Raw genomic sequence first — 16,519 nt, 5'->3', positions numbered from 1 at the left:
TTCTAGAGTCCTTAATACCTTCTTAATAAAACACATTAAGATGTAGTGATAGGCATAAAGGTAGATTGATCTTATACATTTATAGAGGAGTTTGATGCAAAAATATATAGTATAGATCAAGTTCAATGGCTATTCCTTGTGTACTTTACCTAAGAACTAGGTATCATATAAATTCATTTTGCATTTCAGCAATATATTTCATTCACAGACCATTGGAAGTTTTCCTCATTTGGCTATTAATCTGGTCTAGACAGTATCAAAAAATAAGATATTTTCAGCCAAAATATTAAAACTTGTGAAATAACCATTAAGCAGTAAATTCCCAGCAGCAGATGTGAGCTTATTCTGTTAATGTACAGAAGGAAACTAGCAGTTTGTCAATTTTGCAATTTCTCCAAAGAACACATCCTACACACAATAAAACACAGCTATAACTTTTTTTCCTATTAATTGTTCATTCAGTGAAGTTGCTCAACACTTGCAAAAGGAATGGGGCATGCTATTTCTGATTGGCAGCTGAGATACAACTGCGTCTCATGGCTGCAGGTTGAAATGTCTATTCAGGTGTGGATGGAGCTCTGATGAATCTTTAGGAAGAAGAATTAGGAGGTAGATGGCAGAGTTACCATCAGAATATCCCTAGGAGTGGAAAGTTATGCTCTAAAATGGCTTCCAAATTGATGAGTCAAGTTCCTTAGATGCTCAGTACACATCCAGCAATACTAGATGATCCCAGCAACACACCAAGAACTATTCCTAATATTTTTAAAAAATGTACTTTGGAATATGTTTAGATCAAAGCAATTTAAATTGGAACTAGAAGGGCTTTAATTTTTACATAAAAATGTCCTATTTTACAAATGAGAATTCTATGACATTTGGCTTATCTCTGACTCCACAACTTGTAGCATAAGCTTCCAGGCCTCAGGACGCTACTTTGTTAGTTTGTAAAGAGGGAAAAGATACCTCACCACAACCAATACACAATCAATAAAATTCTTATGTGACATTTCTACATATTTATGCTAAATGTGTGGATATATGGTAATATAAGATGAAATAATTCTTCCAAGAAGAATAAATAAAAAGGGAAAAAAGAAGTCATTCTTCCTTAGAATTTGAATTAGATCATGTAGACTTGTGATATGGGTACATTGCATTATGCATATATTTCCAAAGATTCGTGCTTGATATTGCCAGATGGTATGGGCTGAGCATCTTCTTGCTTCCTGTTCCTGTTCTTTATTTATTTTCATGTTTGAGACTCTTTTCTCTGTCACTCTGGATGGCCTGGCACTAACTATGTAGCACAGGGTGGCCCCAAACTCATGCCAAACATTTTTCCTCCGCCCTTCTCATTCTAGGACTACAGGTGTGGGCCACCTGGCTTCTTTTATGAAAATTGAATTGATGATCATTTTTTAAAGCTTAGTGACGCTTCACTGATTTAACAATATTTTGATGCATCAATAAAAGCACAATTTTCTTCTATAACTTCATTTATTATTGGCCTTCTTGGATAAGAAGGTGGCAGAACCTTGCTACATTGCAGCAGTCTTTCTTTAGGCAAAGTCCCCTTCCAGCCATGTGCTGCTTCTACTTCAAGGAAGGACTATTGCTAAACTGCTCTAAGGGATTTCCAGAAGAGACATGGAAGGTGTTCTCTGCAATTAATGCATTTGTTGGGTCAGTACAGTCATCATTTTAAAATTAGTGTCAACAATTAGTTATCAGTTATCTTCTTTCTATTTTTGATCTGAAAACTCTGTCACAGCTACCCACTGTGCTGCACACTGGGCAGCGAATTAAATTGCTTGCAGTATACTCACACTGTATCAGGCAACAATCTGTCTTTAACCATCTTCTCTTTGCTTGACGACCAGAAGATGATAGATCCAGTGAGTGGCTAGTGTTTGTTCTTTCATTCTGCTTCTGATTTCAGGTGTTCCATTTTCTGTCATCTTAGGACAGGCATTTTACATAGTAAGTTTGATGAGACAAGGTGCCTCTAGCTTAGTGTAATGACCAAAGAGAAAGAAGAGTTATATGAGACCAGAATAGTCTTAAATTTCACCCCCTAGGGCTCATTCCACTTTAAAGGTCTGCAGTCAGCCAGTTGGACTTGAACTTTGAGAGCAAGCATTCTCCAGGCCACTGGTGGATTTGTTTGGAGAAATTTTGTTCATAATAACACTCAAATTGGATGTAATTTGTCTGAAAGCACACAGAAATATATACCTTCTCTACTATAAATGCCCTTAAATATAGTCATTTGTTCCTTTTTATATGCCTCTCTCCATTTCTATAAATGTACAATTGCACAAACTTTATTTTACTGTTTATTTATAACGTCTTGTCATAATTCAACCCTCTTCTTAAACTGTTCTGCCCGTGACCTTTGGCCAAACTACACGATAAGAGTTTGCTTCATCAGGATTGATTATTCAGGGTTACAGACTATCTGTACGAGGTCAATGCACTGTGTAGAGTTCCAGATTGGACAAGGGCTTGAGTGGATTTCTTAAGCTAGCTCAACAACATTTTTCCTTGTAAGTTAATTCAAGTGAAATGATTTTATAAACAATTAAAGAATATTATACACGATCAATGAAAACACTTTTCAAATTATTAAACAATTTCTTATTAAACCTGTGTTATGTTTGAATTTAATATCTCTTTTTTGAAAGCAATTTTGAAGAGTAAATTTTTATTGTTATACTATTTTATTAAGTTGAAATTCATAAAGAGAATCATCTTGCCTATGCCAAAACATTTTGTATGCAACACGAGAAGAGGGGAAGTATATGGAGTAAAGCAAGTTGAAAGAATGCATCCTTGAGAAGTAAATTCACAGAAAGAACTTTATAATCTTTTCCTCCAGCGACACATGTTCTTTTTATGGCTCTGAGTTCTATAGCCTCATCACACATGCAGAAAAATGTTTATGTGCGATGGTTCAAGAACATTGTTTCAGAAGCAGAGGAAAGAAGTGTCTGCAGAATTAATCCATGACTAAGCCATTAGAGTTCATGTTCATCATACGACACTAATAACTGCTAAGTATAAAAAAGGGGAAGGGTTCCAAGCAGTTCAGCAGGCGTAGGGTAGTTACTATGAACATCTTGGCTCCTGTCATTGGTGTGGTTCCACTCGAGAAGATATGCCTGTCATGCTTCTCATCACCGGAAGCACATGTGTTTCAGAGGAGATGTAAGACAAGATTGGCCCCTGTGACATGGAAAGTAGCTTCACCACACTGTCCTCATGGAAGGAGCTTGTGCAATGTGACACTCTGGGATTAATCTACTAAGAAAGACTTCCTCCGGCCAGTTCAGATAACGTGGTAAAATGCATCTTACGTGCTCCTTCCATGAATTCCTCATGAGATGAATGTACTGTACGTCTCTTGTAAGGGAGGACCCCATGGTCCAGAGATGGCTCAAGTCACTTCATATCAAATATCAGATAATAGCGTCAAGGTTCAAGGGAGATGCTGCTGTTTCTGGCATCCTCAGTATTTTATTGGTTCCATTAAAGAAAGAAAGAGAAAAAAAAAGTTCGGTGAATCTAGATTCCCATCATTTTATTATCATCTCCTTGTTTACAGCCTTACTCATTAAATGATATTAGGGTAAATAAAAAAAAGGAGGCTCAAGTAGGAAGTTATACACACACACAAAAAAATACGACACAGGCCCAGCCTCTAGATAGAATAACAGGATGCTCACTGATGGCTGGAACTGACTGAGATGATTTTGGCTAGTGTGTGACAAACTTTGTGACAAACAGACCTTACCCATTTCAGTGGGTCATCACACAACTTTATTGAGGAAAAAATGAATTTTATATTTATACAGTTATATTTAATACACTGAATAGATCATCCTGCTTTTTATACAAAAAGCAATAACATTAGTCTAACTGGACAAAACTCTAATCTGTGATAATTAGGACGTGTAAACATTTTAAACAGTCAAAACCTTAACTATATGAAGGAAATTACCCAAACAAATATTTTCTTTTCTTTTTATAAGATAGGATCTCATAGCCCAGGCTGGCCTTGAACTTAGGAGGCAGCCGTTGATGCAGTGGAACTCACTATCAAGCCAAGAACGATCTTGAATTTTCTCTCCCCACCCCTAACCATGCTGAGATTACTGGGATGTACCACCGTACCTGGTTTCATGAAGCTCTCCTGGATACGTTTTTGTTTGCTCCTGAATTCCCTGAACTGAGAATGCAAGACAAACCCTTTGTTGAGAGTTTGTAATAATACTGGGGAAAATCTCACTTCTAGGCTCCAGACAGTAATTTTTATTGAAGATAAAATGTCATGTTATTTACCAAGCATTTTAGGTAATTGGTAACTTTATAACTTCGAATGTGATGGAATCCTTCATTATTGTGTCAAAAGATTCTATGAAGCCTTCTTATTTAGATGGTAAATCCAACGTAACTGTGCATTATGAAGTGAGCTTTGGTAACAGGACACTAACTGTAGAACAACTCCTAACATACGTTGTTCCTTTCTATTTACAGTGTTTTTTACTGCTCTTTTCTCATGAATTTATTACATGTGAAAATTTCCAAATTTCCTTTCTTTTACTTCTTAAATTCCTTCTTGTATTTATGGTCCTGCCCAGGACATAATATACAAAACAGTGACTGAGTTTAAGGTCTAGATAAGGAAAATGGAAGCTAACATGTTTTGGGCATTTATAATGTATCATGAATTAGTCATTTACACATGCTTGTCTAATTCTTTTTGTGAATACTTCATTGTAACTGCCAACCTGTTACTTAGTGTATATATCCTTAGATCCTTTTGTAGTTTAGTGAATTCGGGTAGAGAAGGTAAGCTACCAGATGACAATAGTCACACCCAACACTGAGCGCTCATGCTCGGCTGCCTTGGAATTATGTGGTGTTGACGAAGTCGCCGAACCTTGCAATATCTCTGTCTGGTCATCCGTAAAGGAGTGTGGATACAAAATAAATAGATAAGCTTCAAAGAGTTCATGTTCTTCCTTGTGGAAAATAAGCAAGTGAGATTATGACTCTGGACATGCGAGGCAAGATGGAGCAGAGTCTGGGAGTTCTGAGAGTGAACAGACCCTAAAGAGAGATGCATAAAGCAACAAGATGACCAGGAGGCTAGAGGAGAAGGCTGTGCAGGGATAAGAACATGGCCCAGAGGAGAGTGTGGGAGAAAGGTTTAAGGAACTAGATAGGAGCCAAAAGTGTAATGGGACAGAAGCCAGCAAGTCAGTTGAAAAGCCAAGCAAAACTTCTTACAGTTTCAGGATAAAATCAGATCAGTGTTTGGAAATGAGGTCATCACTGACCTTTCAAGACACCCATTTCTAGAACTGCTGTGATGGAAGTGAAACTGTATGGGGTTCAGGGGTGAGAAGAGCAGGAGGAAGATGCATGGCAGAGAAGACTATCTAAGTAGTCTGCCACAAAGTAACTGGCAGCTATAAGGTAAAGAGAACTGAGGCCAGGGCTCTTAGGTTAGGGACAGGTAAGAGACTATCTTGATAGCATCTAAAGATCAGAACAAAAAAGGAAAAAAGAACAAGACAAAAACAAAACACCACACACACACACACTCCAAGAAGTGACTAAAAAGGAAGGAACAATAGAATGAGACAAAGGAGTAGCTCATAGTCCTTGTGAAAATTTCCATATTTTCAAAAATGCTTCTACTTTTTCCCTCAAGATACAATTAATGGAAGTCTAGGATTCTTTCAAGAATGTCAGACATCATTATAAGTAAAGGCTGGGGGTAGCATTGGGAAGCTAATCTTGGCTTTCATGGAGGCCTCATGGATGGGCACATGGTTTGTTGTGGAATGTGTGGAATGTGTTTAGTGGAAACAAATAGAACAGCAAGTGGCCTGGAATAGGAATTGAAGACTTGCTGGATCTTCCTGTAGACAGGAGGTAGGAGGTAGAAAGTCCAAGGACAAGAAGACTTGTGAGCAGAAATCTAAAGATGATGAAAGATTGAACTGTACGATCATAAAGGCAGAAAAGAGTTTCAGACAAGAAAAGTGATGGTCGCATCTGCCAAGAGCAGGGGGGTTGTAGATTCCCTGAAGAGCTGGGAGGTCACAGGCTGGAGTGGAATGAAATGGTGGAGGAAGTCCAGCCATCAGATCACATCATCAGGCAAAGAGTAAAGTGTTGTATCCATGGGCACACAGTTCTAGGGAGAGCCTACAACTGAATTTCTATTGCTTTATTTTATTCTGGTTCTGTCTAGGGAGAACTTTTTATTTTGAGTTATTAGGACATTTTAAGAAGCTTTTTTAAAAAGCTATATATTTTTTTTTAAAAAATCTTAAAGTTCCATAGGGTTCTTAGAACTTAGAATCATCTCATATACCCCAGCTTCTAGGTTCACACTCAGTAGGATGAGATATATCCCAACATTGACATCTGTGTTACTGTGTTTCTAAATAATGCAGAGTTCCTAATACCTGTCTCTCTCTGGCTCTTTCTGCACTCTTCTTTATGACAAAATCCTATCGTGTTCTCTTACGACCTTTCCTGCTCCTTAAAACTACTGGATCTGTATTCACCCCAGATCTGATCTAAAACATATCTCCTGCTTTCAATTGGCTTGTGCTACTGAACCTAATAGCCATATCTTAGTCTGTGTATGAGCATTCTTATTGTTATTGAGATGACCAATGTTCCCTCCTTCAGGAAGTAATTTCTTTACCTGGTTCTGCCTCTGTGTAACTCTCACTCTTCGTGTTAGTAACCACGTTGATTCTTATCACTTTGCTCTTGAATTCAGAGTATTCAACAAAGCTGTTCTAGCTGTACTGACCTCAAGAGTGTGGACTGGCTTCCATCAATAACAGTTCTGTTGATCCCCAAAGAAGTCATTGGGCCTTTCTGAGCTACAGGACGTGGATTGCCTACCCCAGTCTGTGTTATGATAACCTCAGTGAAACCAGTTGGCCCAAAATAAACACTGAGATGTTTACTACCCAAGACTGAACCGCCCCTGCTCCCCCAAATGAGTAATCTTTGTTGACCTTGTTCTTCACAGAGGGTAGTCAACCATGAAGTAGAGGATGGAGAGGGCCAAGTGTTCATGTGGGGGTGGGGGACAATAGATAGCAAGGGGTACCACAAGGAGGTGCTGAATGGGGTGAGGGTGATGCTGAAACAGACACCCATGCTGTAGCCATAGGGCAAAATGCAGAAGTTTATACTAGAAGCACTGCAATAACAAATAAATGGGGTATGCTCAGTGTCAGAATGGAAGTCTAAATCTTTATATTACATAACAGGGCTTTCATTCTTCATAGAAAGGTGATTATACCAAGTAAATTACTATAATATTTGTAATCTCCTAAAATTAAGCATTGCAAATATTTTCATATTTTTAGTATTAATAGAACTTTAAAATATGCCTAAAACCATGCACATTGATTATTAGCATAGTGCTAAGAAGAGGGGTTCTGAGAGAAGGGGTGTCTGGGACCTTCTAAAAGAATGACTCAAGGTCAAGTTGTGGATCCAAGCTGACTGCCTAGGCTCTGCTTGCTATTCTATGGGATCTCTCTATCCATGTCCTACTTGTGTGTGTGTGTGTGTGTGTGTGTGTGTGTGTAAGAGTTCTCCAAGGAGTTTTCTCTTTTTATCCTAAAAAATTCTCTGGATAGCTCATCTCCTACAGAACACAGGTCCAGTATTTTATTTGACATATCAATCCAGTTATTTACTCCAGATTTCCTTTTGATTATTTTGTGAATCAGCATCTTGTGGTCCCAGGCCTTCGATTCTTAAGAGACACCAAGCACACATTTTCTTTTAACAGTGCAAAAGAATTCAGAGATCTGCCTGCTTCTGTTATACACAGATGCTAAGCTAGCTGGATGGGACCCAGTCCTGAAATTATTATTTCTACAACACCTGGGCCTAACCTTGCTGTGTCTCAGGCTGAACTTGAACTCAGGAATCTGCCTGCCTTTGTATCTTTCTGACATGCTGGCCCATTAATGCAGCTGCTTTTGTTTCTTTAGATTTGTGAAGCCCCTCATATAATTCACATTGCATCCTAATATTTTTTCATGGTTGAGAAATTATATATTTTTGAACTCATGTTTTTAGAGTTCTTTTCCACAGCCTAAAGGGCTGTTCTGAAGGTCCCAGTGTTCAACATTTTTTGGTAACACAGCCACATCCTCGACTCCAGGTGATGTTTCTAATTCTCATGGAGTCATAATGTTACCAGGGAGGACTTTGCTCGGAGGAATGTGAAATATGTACATTATTACACAAACAAGCTTCATACCCACAGAGCCAATGACTGACACTCATAGAGGCTCACACCAGGGCCTTATCCCAGGGGCAGGAACCATTTCACTCTGCCCTATCAGGGCCACATCAGGCTCAGTGTCCTGGTTTCCAAATGGTAGGCTTTGACCAGTGTGATGATACCAAGGTTCTGACGCGGTAATTGTGGTTTGAGAAATTCTTTTCTCTAATTTCTGAGACAGAACTTCTAGTGCTATCCTGTAAAATAAAATAAAAAACACATTTCTTATTCTGTTATCAAATAAATAAAATGAAAATGATATTTTTTATTTGTTCATGACACTATAAATGGTAATCAAACAAAAGAAAGCCTATGAACATGTGATGAGCAGTTTTTTCCATCGGCCGTCTAAGAGATCAGCAACAGACAGCTCTGCTGATTTTTATATCTCTGTCTTCCATTGTCCTACAGTGACTTAAAACAGAAATGTCTCCCCTGGTGGTTGTGTTGAGTTACTGGCTCACTAAAAAAAAAAAAAAAATCTATGCTGTAAACTGAAAATCCCTCCCCTCTTACTATTCAAAAATGCTGTGAAGTAACTTTGTAATACAGAGCTTGTAGCTATAGCCTGGCTTATTAACCAGGACAAGTTAGCCGGCTGCACTTGAAAGGGTTCCTATGGCTGCAGCAGAGACTGTAAACAGTGCTCACATTGTAGTAGCATTTTAATCAGACAAGCACATAAGACTTTTAAAGAATTTTCTCTTTCTTCTCTGGACTGTAAAGACATTTTTTGTTCTAAGTGCTATGCAAGGTGGTGATGACTCTTTGCAATTCTTTGTGCTGCTTTTGTTTTGTGAGTGTCATTGTTGCTTTGCATTTTTTTTTTTTTGTGATCTCTTAGAGAAAGATATTCCTTATGGTAGTGGTTCTTATAAATACTTGCAAAGAATTTCTCCTTATAACTTTAGTGACTGAATCTCCTTTCCATTAAAAATGTCTTATTTGAGGAGGAAACTGGGAGGTTAGAGAGTTGTTTTTCTTATTGGCTAAATTTAATTTTTCTTCTCATAAAACCATAAGATATCTTAATCAGTATTATTTAATATATATTTTCATTGAATTATCTTCACAGAAAAGAGAAATTGATTATGTTTCTTGTCCTTTAAATTTTTTTCCCTTTCTCCTCAGAATGCCTGTATTTCTCTCTGCTTTAACTTGTTTACAGGTCCAAGGAATTTTAGAAAGTTATTTCTTTGAGATTAGTTTGTCAACTCTCATAAGGTTAAAATAATTTTTGTGAATTTTACATAATAAAGAATAACATGTCACACAACAACATCGTAACACTCAAAGAATTGGGTCAGGTGGGTTGGAGACATACCACCAACAGCCTAGAGTGTTTCTTATCTACGGAATTCTACCACATGTCAGTGAAGGAAGAGGAGGTGCATAGCTCCTGTGGGTAAGAGGTCTTTGTAGGGGAGCAGTCTCAGGCTGCAGCCATGTGGGAGGAGAAAGGTGTGGTTGATAATTTCTGCTTACCAAATCAACATCCACACAAGGAGCCTTTCCCCAGAGTTGGCTAAAACTCTGGTTTTAGCTAAAGACCAAGTACTCATCAACATCCATGCTAAGACTAAGGAAGGCTTTGTCATCCCTGAGAGCCTGAACACAGGAAGTCTTGTCATTCCTAATGGGTCTGAGGCATTAGGGTCCTCAACATGGCTGTGCTCACGTCAATAACACACACGTACTCAGGACTGCAACCCCTCCCCACACCTGACTAACACAAATTTCCCCTTATGGAGGAATAAAATAAGCTGCTTATTTTCGGGAAACTGAATGCTGTGATTAGATAGCGTACGGAATTCCAAGTGCCATTTTAAGATACTTCCATAACATTGAAGTTAGTCCGCTTGATGCTTATTCCTATCTTTGTTTACAATAGACACAAATTCAGGTTTAGCATGAAAACCTATTCATACAAATGCCAAAGGGAGAATTTGAAATACAACATCGATTTGGAGCTCTCACTTCCAAAGTTAATGACAACTCACTGGACTTCTGAAGATACTTGCCTTGAAATTACAAAGCCAGAGTTGAACATCATTTTCTAGAACCTTTGAGCTATAAAACTGGAAGTGATTCAAAACAGTGTCTGGCTGTTGGTCACGAAACTCTTCTTTCAGATGTAATAATTGGAGTTTAGAGTGGGAAATATCCAGGTGTAAAGATCTCTACAACAGACAGACCTACTGCTGGTCTCCGCTTTGGTAGTATTAAGGGCATGTTCCAACATCCTCTCAGAATCAAATCTAAAAGAAGGAACTATAAACTCTTCATGAAGATTCATGTATCTGTTCTATAAATTAAAACAGAGCAAACTATTTTAGCAATATAGTTAAAATGTAAAAAGTAATTTAACTCTGTCAAAGTAATAGCTATTACCTTCTTTGGTGGCTTTTCTCTCATTTTAGATCCACATGGCAGGAAATGAGCCACAGTTTTCTTCTTTCCATTAATTATTGAAACTTCTTATTTTGTACAGTGCCTAGAACGTAAAAAGTATTAAAGAATTAGATGGACAGCATTGTCATGAGGTTAATATGTACAAGTTATACATATGTACAAAATTATTATGTATATATACATATATGTGTGTGTGTACTAAAATTTGAAAAAATAGTAATTTTCATAACTACATGTTGAGATGTAATGAAAATCTTCATGCCTGCTCTACTGTCATGAGGAGAACTTATGAAGCATTAAAAATGGAAGCCAGAGTCCTTTAAATAGAGAAATGCATGAGAAGCAGAGGAGTCTGACAAGCAAAATGACAGGAGAACCCTGGGACGGTATCTATTACTCAGACTGTCAACTCCCCATAGGCTATGGTGAGTAGAGTCACTGTCTAGGTATTATGATGCCTCCTACTAGTTAAGTCTACCTAGAGAACATAGAAGTATCACATAGTATATATTACATATAATATATAAAGAAAAAAGATCTAGAAAAATGAGAAAGGGCTCACACTCTTGTAAAGACTTACTAGCATCCATAACATCATGGTACAATGCTCAAGAAAATGACCCCATTGTGTGCTAACTGGACAGTATGGCTCATATTTTTTTACCCCACCATCCCAATTCCTGAAGGAAGTACAGCTTTTATGTTCCTGGGAGAGCCTGCTTCAGAAGCTGAAGTCCTCCTGGCAGCATCACAGTAACAGCTGTACAGATGCAGACGACTCAGCTCACAGGGAAGGGAGGAAGCTGGCCCATGGTCTTCATTCCTGCTTTCCCTTTGAGTTCTCAGAGAACATGCTTGCTACCCTGGAGTCATGAAGTAAGGAGCATAGGAGAAATAAAGCTTCAAGTTCTACTAAATAGCAATAGATTTGAAACGCGAAACTAAGCACAGCGCCCTAAAGGAATGTTTTTTTAATTCATTGCTAAACTCAAGGCCAGAAGAGCAAAGGTCAAGTGAAGATTTCAGAGTGATTTATCATAGAAATCAGAATTTCTCTGATTAGTAGGACTTTTATCATTAATGCCATAGGTAATGTTGCTTGCTTAATAACACCAGTAGAAACATGTTAAAACATGGTTAGGGAATTTTATTTATTTTATTTTACTTTAAAATGTTTATTTATTTATTTATTCATTCATTCATTTGCTTTGTTTATTTACTATTTTTGAGACAAGATGACCTTCATCTGACAGCCTTCCTGCTACAGCCACCTCAGTGCTGTTATAGGCACCTTCCAGTTATGTTAAAGTTATATAAAGATTGTCAGTTATTCTTCCAACTTCACATATTTCTATGATTTTGAGATCCACTTACAGACACCAAAAAGAATCATTTTGCCCTCGGTTAAGAAACACAGACTATGATTTTGTATATTTCACAAAAACAAAATTGGTCAAGTTAGGTAAATCTCACAGTGAGCAGTCTGGCCTTCTTAGGACACGAAGGTAGAATGGATAAAAGAAGAGAGGGGTAGTTCAGTAAGAAGAAAACATTTCTTCCCCAAGCAGCGCTCAGCATGTGTGAAGAGTATATAAACATGAAGAGAGTAACTAAGAAAACAAAAACAGTGAGCACCGCATGCTGAGAGCGCTGGCATACTGAAAAACATGTGGTCTGAACCAGCCTTCTTAAAGGTGACAGATGAGGGAAAGAAGGTCTTGTACCCTGCCTTATAGAGTTCGATGACTGGAGAAAACGATGGCAGTAATATGCTTCATAGTCGAGAAGCCATGGAGAGTCGGCATCCTTTACACAGTTTTCTCCTGGGGTCTCTGTGGCACTGAAGGAAGCATTTGGCAACAGCATAATCTGCGAGTGAGAGCCTCTTCATTCACGTGATTGTCACGTGGGCATCAAGACAAAGAGCTCCATGGAGACTAGGAAACCAGCACCTTGCTACCACATTATTTAATTTTCTGTATAAGAGCCTCACCACTTCATATGAATGCTTTCTTGATTATTTATACTTGCATATATAATAATAGAAGTTTTTTGAAGCGGAACATTGAAGAAGACAGGCGCCAGGGACTGCTCCTATACATGCAGCGATGCTAGCTTAGGTCAGGCCGCAGCATGGAGTACTGCAGTGACTTTCAGCAGGGTACAAGGAAGGTGGGAGACATAATTTACACTGTCACTTTGCGTTTGGAAGAGAAACCATAATTACACTAAAAACTACAAAAACTCAAGATATTGGCTAATGAAATACATCGATTCTAGTGTTCTGCCTCAAAGGGACACATTCAGTCAACTCAAAAAGAAGGGAGGGCATAGTTTTATTATCTGTGAAATGCAGATGAATTCACTGTTAACTTTGAGAAACTGGTTGAATTGAAATAAAGTGAGTCTGAAAGCTAAATTATTTGAACCCCAACTTGGCTCTCTACAGTGTAGCTGGAATATCTACACCATTGAAGTCTTAGTTCACGGTTCTCTACATTGGCATTTAATCAGATGTATCTGTAGAGTTAAGTACTCACATAAAACTGAGGCAATAGTAAATACAGTCCCAAATGCATGTACAGTAAGCAATTGTTCTGCCTCTCTGTCTCCCTCTGTTCTTGTTTTGTTCATCTCCACAATCTCCATTTGTTCCCCATGTAGCATAGCACCATGCTTAAGAATCTATCAAAAACTCAAAGGAAGGCCATGTCTTTGTTCTTAGGTCCCGACCTGGATGGCATGCCAGCTCTCTTCCCTTCTCTGTTAGACTTCTTGTTCCTTCCTCTCCGGTTCCACTCTCCAAAGTCCATTCAAGTCATCCTCTTTGCAGCTATCTGCCATTGGACAATAGTGCTTGGGTTTCTGCATGTCACTTTACTAACATCTGCTCTAACCAGCATATAGTTCAAGGATTTTCTTCTACTATCCCCTCAAGAAATGATCGACCTTGATTAGGTTGGATATTCATACCCCACCCCCTCCCACAATCTGTGTTTACATTCACTGACCTCCATGGCTGTCTGTGCATCTACACTGCTAGAGCGAGAAAGGACTCTCTCACTCACAATGTTCTGCAACATGCGCAGAATTTGGTTCCCACTGTGTATCCAGCATGGGGTGTTGACATAATATCTTTGTGAACCAATGGTACCTTCATGCACATGATGTAGCATAGTGGAGATGACATGAAATGCTATTTACAAGCCTGTCACTGAATGACTGTGGCTTTTCTCAAGCACTACCTTCCTTTCTGAAGCAGATGAGCAATGTCCAGAGAACATCAGCTTTCTTAAAAATGAGCATAAATATTTAAAACACCTTTGGCGCTGCATATCACTACATGTGTCATAAGGTATAAATGCACGAGAGAGCAAACATCTGGGCAGCCTGGAAACGTGTTTAACTTTCGTATTCAGATGCATTGCATAACTAAACTTGTCTAAATTCCAGACCAAAAATTTATTATTTGGAAGCAAGATGAAACCAAAACACAAGCCTCTTAAACCTAAACAAAAGCTTGCCAACTGAGGGACAGTGAAAACGTCCGTTCTTAGAGTCCTGCAGGAGGAGAGAGACCATCGTTCACTGTTTTTAATGAGTGCTGCAATCCAACAGAAATTTGGCAGATTGTTATTTTTTTTTATAGATTCTTAAAACACACACACACACACAGCAGAAATGAGAAAATTATCCACATTTTACCTGTCTTTTTCTACAATTAATATAATAATCTCAACACAGAAACATTTTAAATGCTTCTACAAGTGTGGCACATTTAACAACTTTTAGAACATATATATATATCATATGATAATATTTTGCAATATAATTTAGAAAAACAGACTAAGATTTCTGACTCACTTAGTTGCCTCTGCTAAATTCCCAGTGAAGCCCCAGCAAGCTTAACAAATACTGTTAACACTAAAACTGGCAGTGGGAATCCATTCTTATGTGATGAGTTTGGCAGGATGCAAAGAACTGAGAATTCAAAAGACCACTGTCTGGGATTTACTAAGCATGGGGTAGTGAGCAAATCGTCTCTTCGATCTCAGCTTGACCCTCTGGAAAATTAAAATACTAATGCCTGTTCCTTCACTTGATACTCAGTTAATGAAATTGTGTGAATTCATAAATCCTCTTTGTAAAGTTTTAATGAATATAAAATAACTCCTCAGTATGAATGATGTATTGCAACTTTTTTATTAATTATTTTATTTATTTACATTTCAAATGTTGTCCCCCCCCCCTTTCCAGTCCTCTCATCCATATCTTCCTCCCTCCCTTGAGGGAAATGTGTCTGAAGGCATCTTATCATGACCCTTATAAACCTTGGTGTCAGTCCATGTTTAGAAAAATACAATGGCCTCGCAGCCAGCAATGAACAAGAGCAAACTCCTCATGCACGAAATGACAAAACTGAGTCTGAGGCCATGAAGATTTCCTCAGTGAGGGAAGCCAGACCCAGGTGGCTCTGGATAATATGTTTCCATTTCTGTGACATTTTAGGAAAACAGAACACAGAGACAGAGAACACACCAGACACCAAGAGGAGGAGTTGGTGGGAAAGAGTAATGATGCAACAAAAGATAAAAATGTTCTGCCTTTACCTCACCTGACAGCTCCATGTCTATGTGCACTTGTCAAAATTCATTGATTGGTTGTTTAAGAATAATTGTGCTTATTATGTAAATAGCACATTAATGAACCTGACTTTAAAGAATAGATGTAGCCTGGCATGGTGGCACATGCCTGTGATCCTAGCACTGAGAGGTTGAGGCACAATGATTGCTGTGGATTTGAGCCAGCCTGGGCTACACAGAGAACACTTGTGTAGAAATAGAAACAAGGAAAAGGAAATAAATTCATGCACACCATAGTAAACGGACTTATGAGCAACAACAAAATCAGGAACTGCAAAGGAGGTCATGCAATAGTTTCTGGAGACAGGTTCACTTAAACTTTGCCAGGAAACAGAGTACTGATAAAAGGCAGAGAGGAGTGGAATTTGTGATAGCCAGGAAAGTATTTCTTTTATAAGGTAGTCAGTCTCCCAGCTCTATGTCCCTGTGAGGTACTTTTTAACATCGGAACCCATTTGAATGCTTAGGAAGCAATTGTTCAAAATGCAATAGGCATAGTATTGCTCAAGGAGCTCAGATCCTTGACATCTCCCACTGTCTCCTCAGGGGGGAAAAAGTAAGAAATCATCGCTGCAGTTGGGTGGGAGACTTTAATGTACAGACCTGAAGATTCAGTTCTGCAAAGCAACTCCTAAATGTAACTTCAGCTAAGTGCTTGGGTAGAAAAGGAACTAGTTATTTGGTATTTGTCAGGGTAGACAAGTGGGACTATGACACTCCTCACCGCGTTGGTAGCGAGGAACCATGTGATCAGCAGGATCTGGGAAGTGTGGGTGATAGAAATAAAAGTTAACATGATGGAGCTGTGCTGTCTGCAAAGGGATCAATTAGCCATAGCAACATCTTTGGGAAATCATGTGTACTGAGGTAATGAAGTTATTTGCAAGGTTTTTGAAGCACTGGCTGTTTAACAGAGGCTCCTGTAATCACAAAGTACTATTTTTGGTTATTCTTTTCAGCTGATATTTTCTAGAAATTTCAAATTCCCTGCAACTTCTTATTCCTAATTATTTCTTCTACGCCATGGAAGGTGTACTGGCTATTTTTGTGTCAACTTGACACAGCTGAGTTATCACAGAGAAAGGAGCTTCAGTTGAGGAAATGCCTCCATGAGATCCAACTG

General features: G+C 38.5%; 1 protein-coding gene and 1 long non-coding RNA gene across 8 annotated transcripts in view; one reads left to right on the top strand and one right to left on the bottom strand.

The window, feature by feature from the left end:
• Pde1a (phosphodiesterase 1A) overlaps positions 1–16,519 on the top strand; it is a 280,800-nt gene that overhangs the window by 158,256 nt on the left and 106,025 nt on the right. The window lies entirely within an intron of this gene.
• Positions 8,306–12,734, bottom strand: LOC110285265. The gene is made up of 3 exons (XR_002377040.2): positions 12,478–12,734; positions 10,733–10,835; positions 8,306–8,538 (listed from the first exon to the last, which is right to left on the bottom strand). It is a non-coding gene; the product is annotated as an uncharacterized LOC110285265 (long non-coding RNA).

This window comes from Mus caroli, chromosome 2, assembly GCF_900094665.2.
Source record: "Mus caroli chromosome 2, CAROLI_EIJ_v1.1, whole genome shotgun sequence".
NCBI lineage: Eukaryota > Metazoa > Chordata > Mammalia > Rodentia > Muridae > Mus > Mus caroli.
The sequence above is the reverse complement of the archived record's forward strand: the minus strand, read 5'-3'. Positions and strand labels throughout refer to the sequence as shown.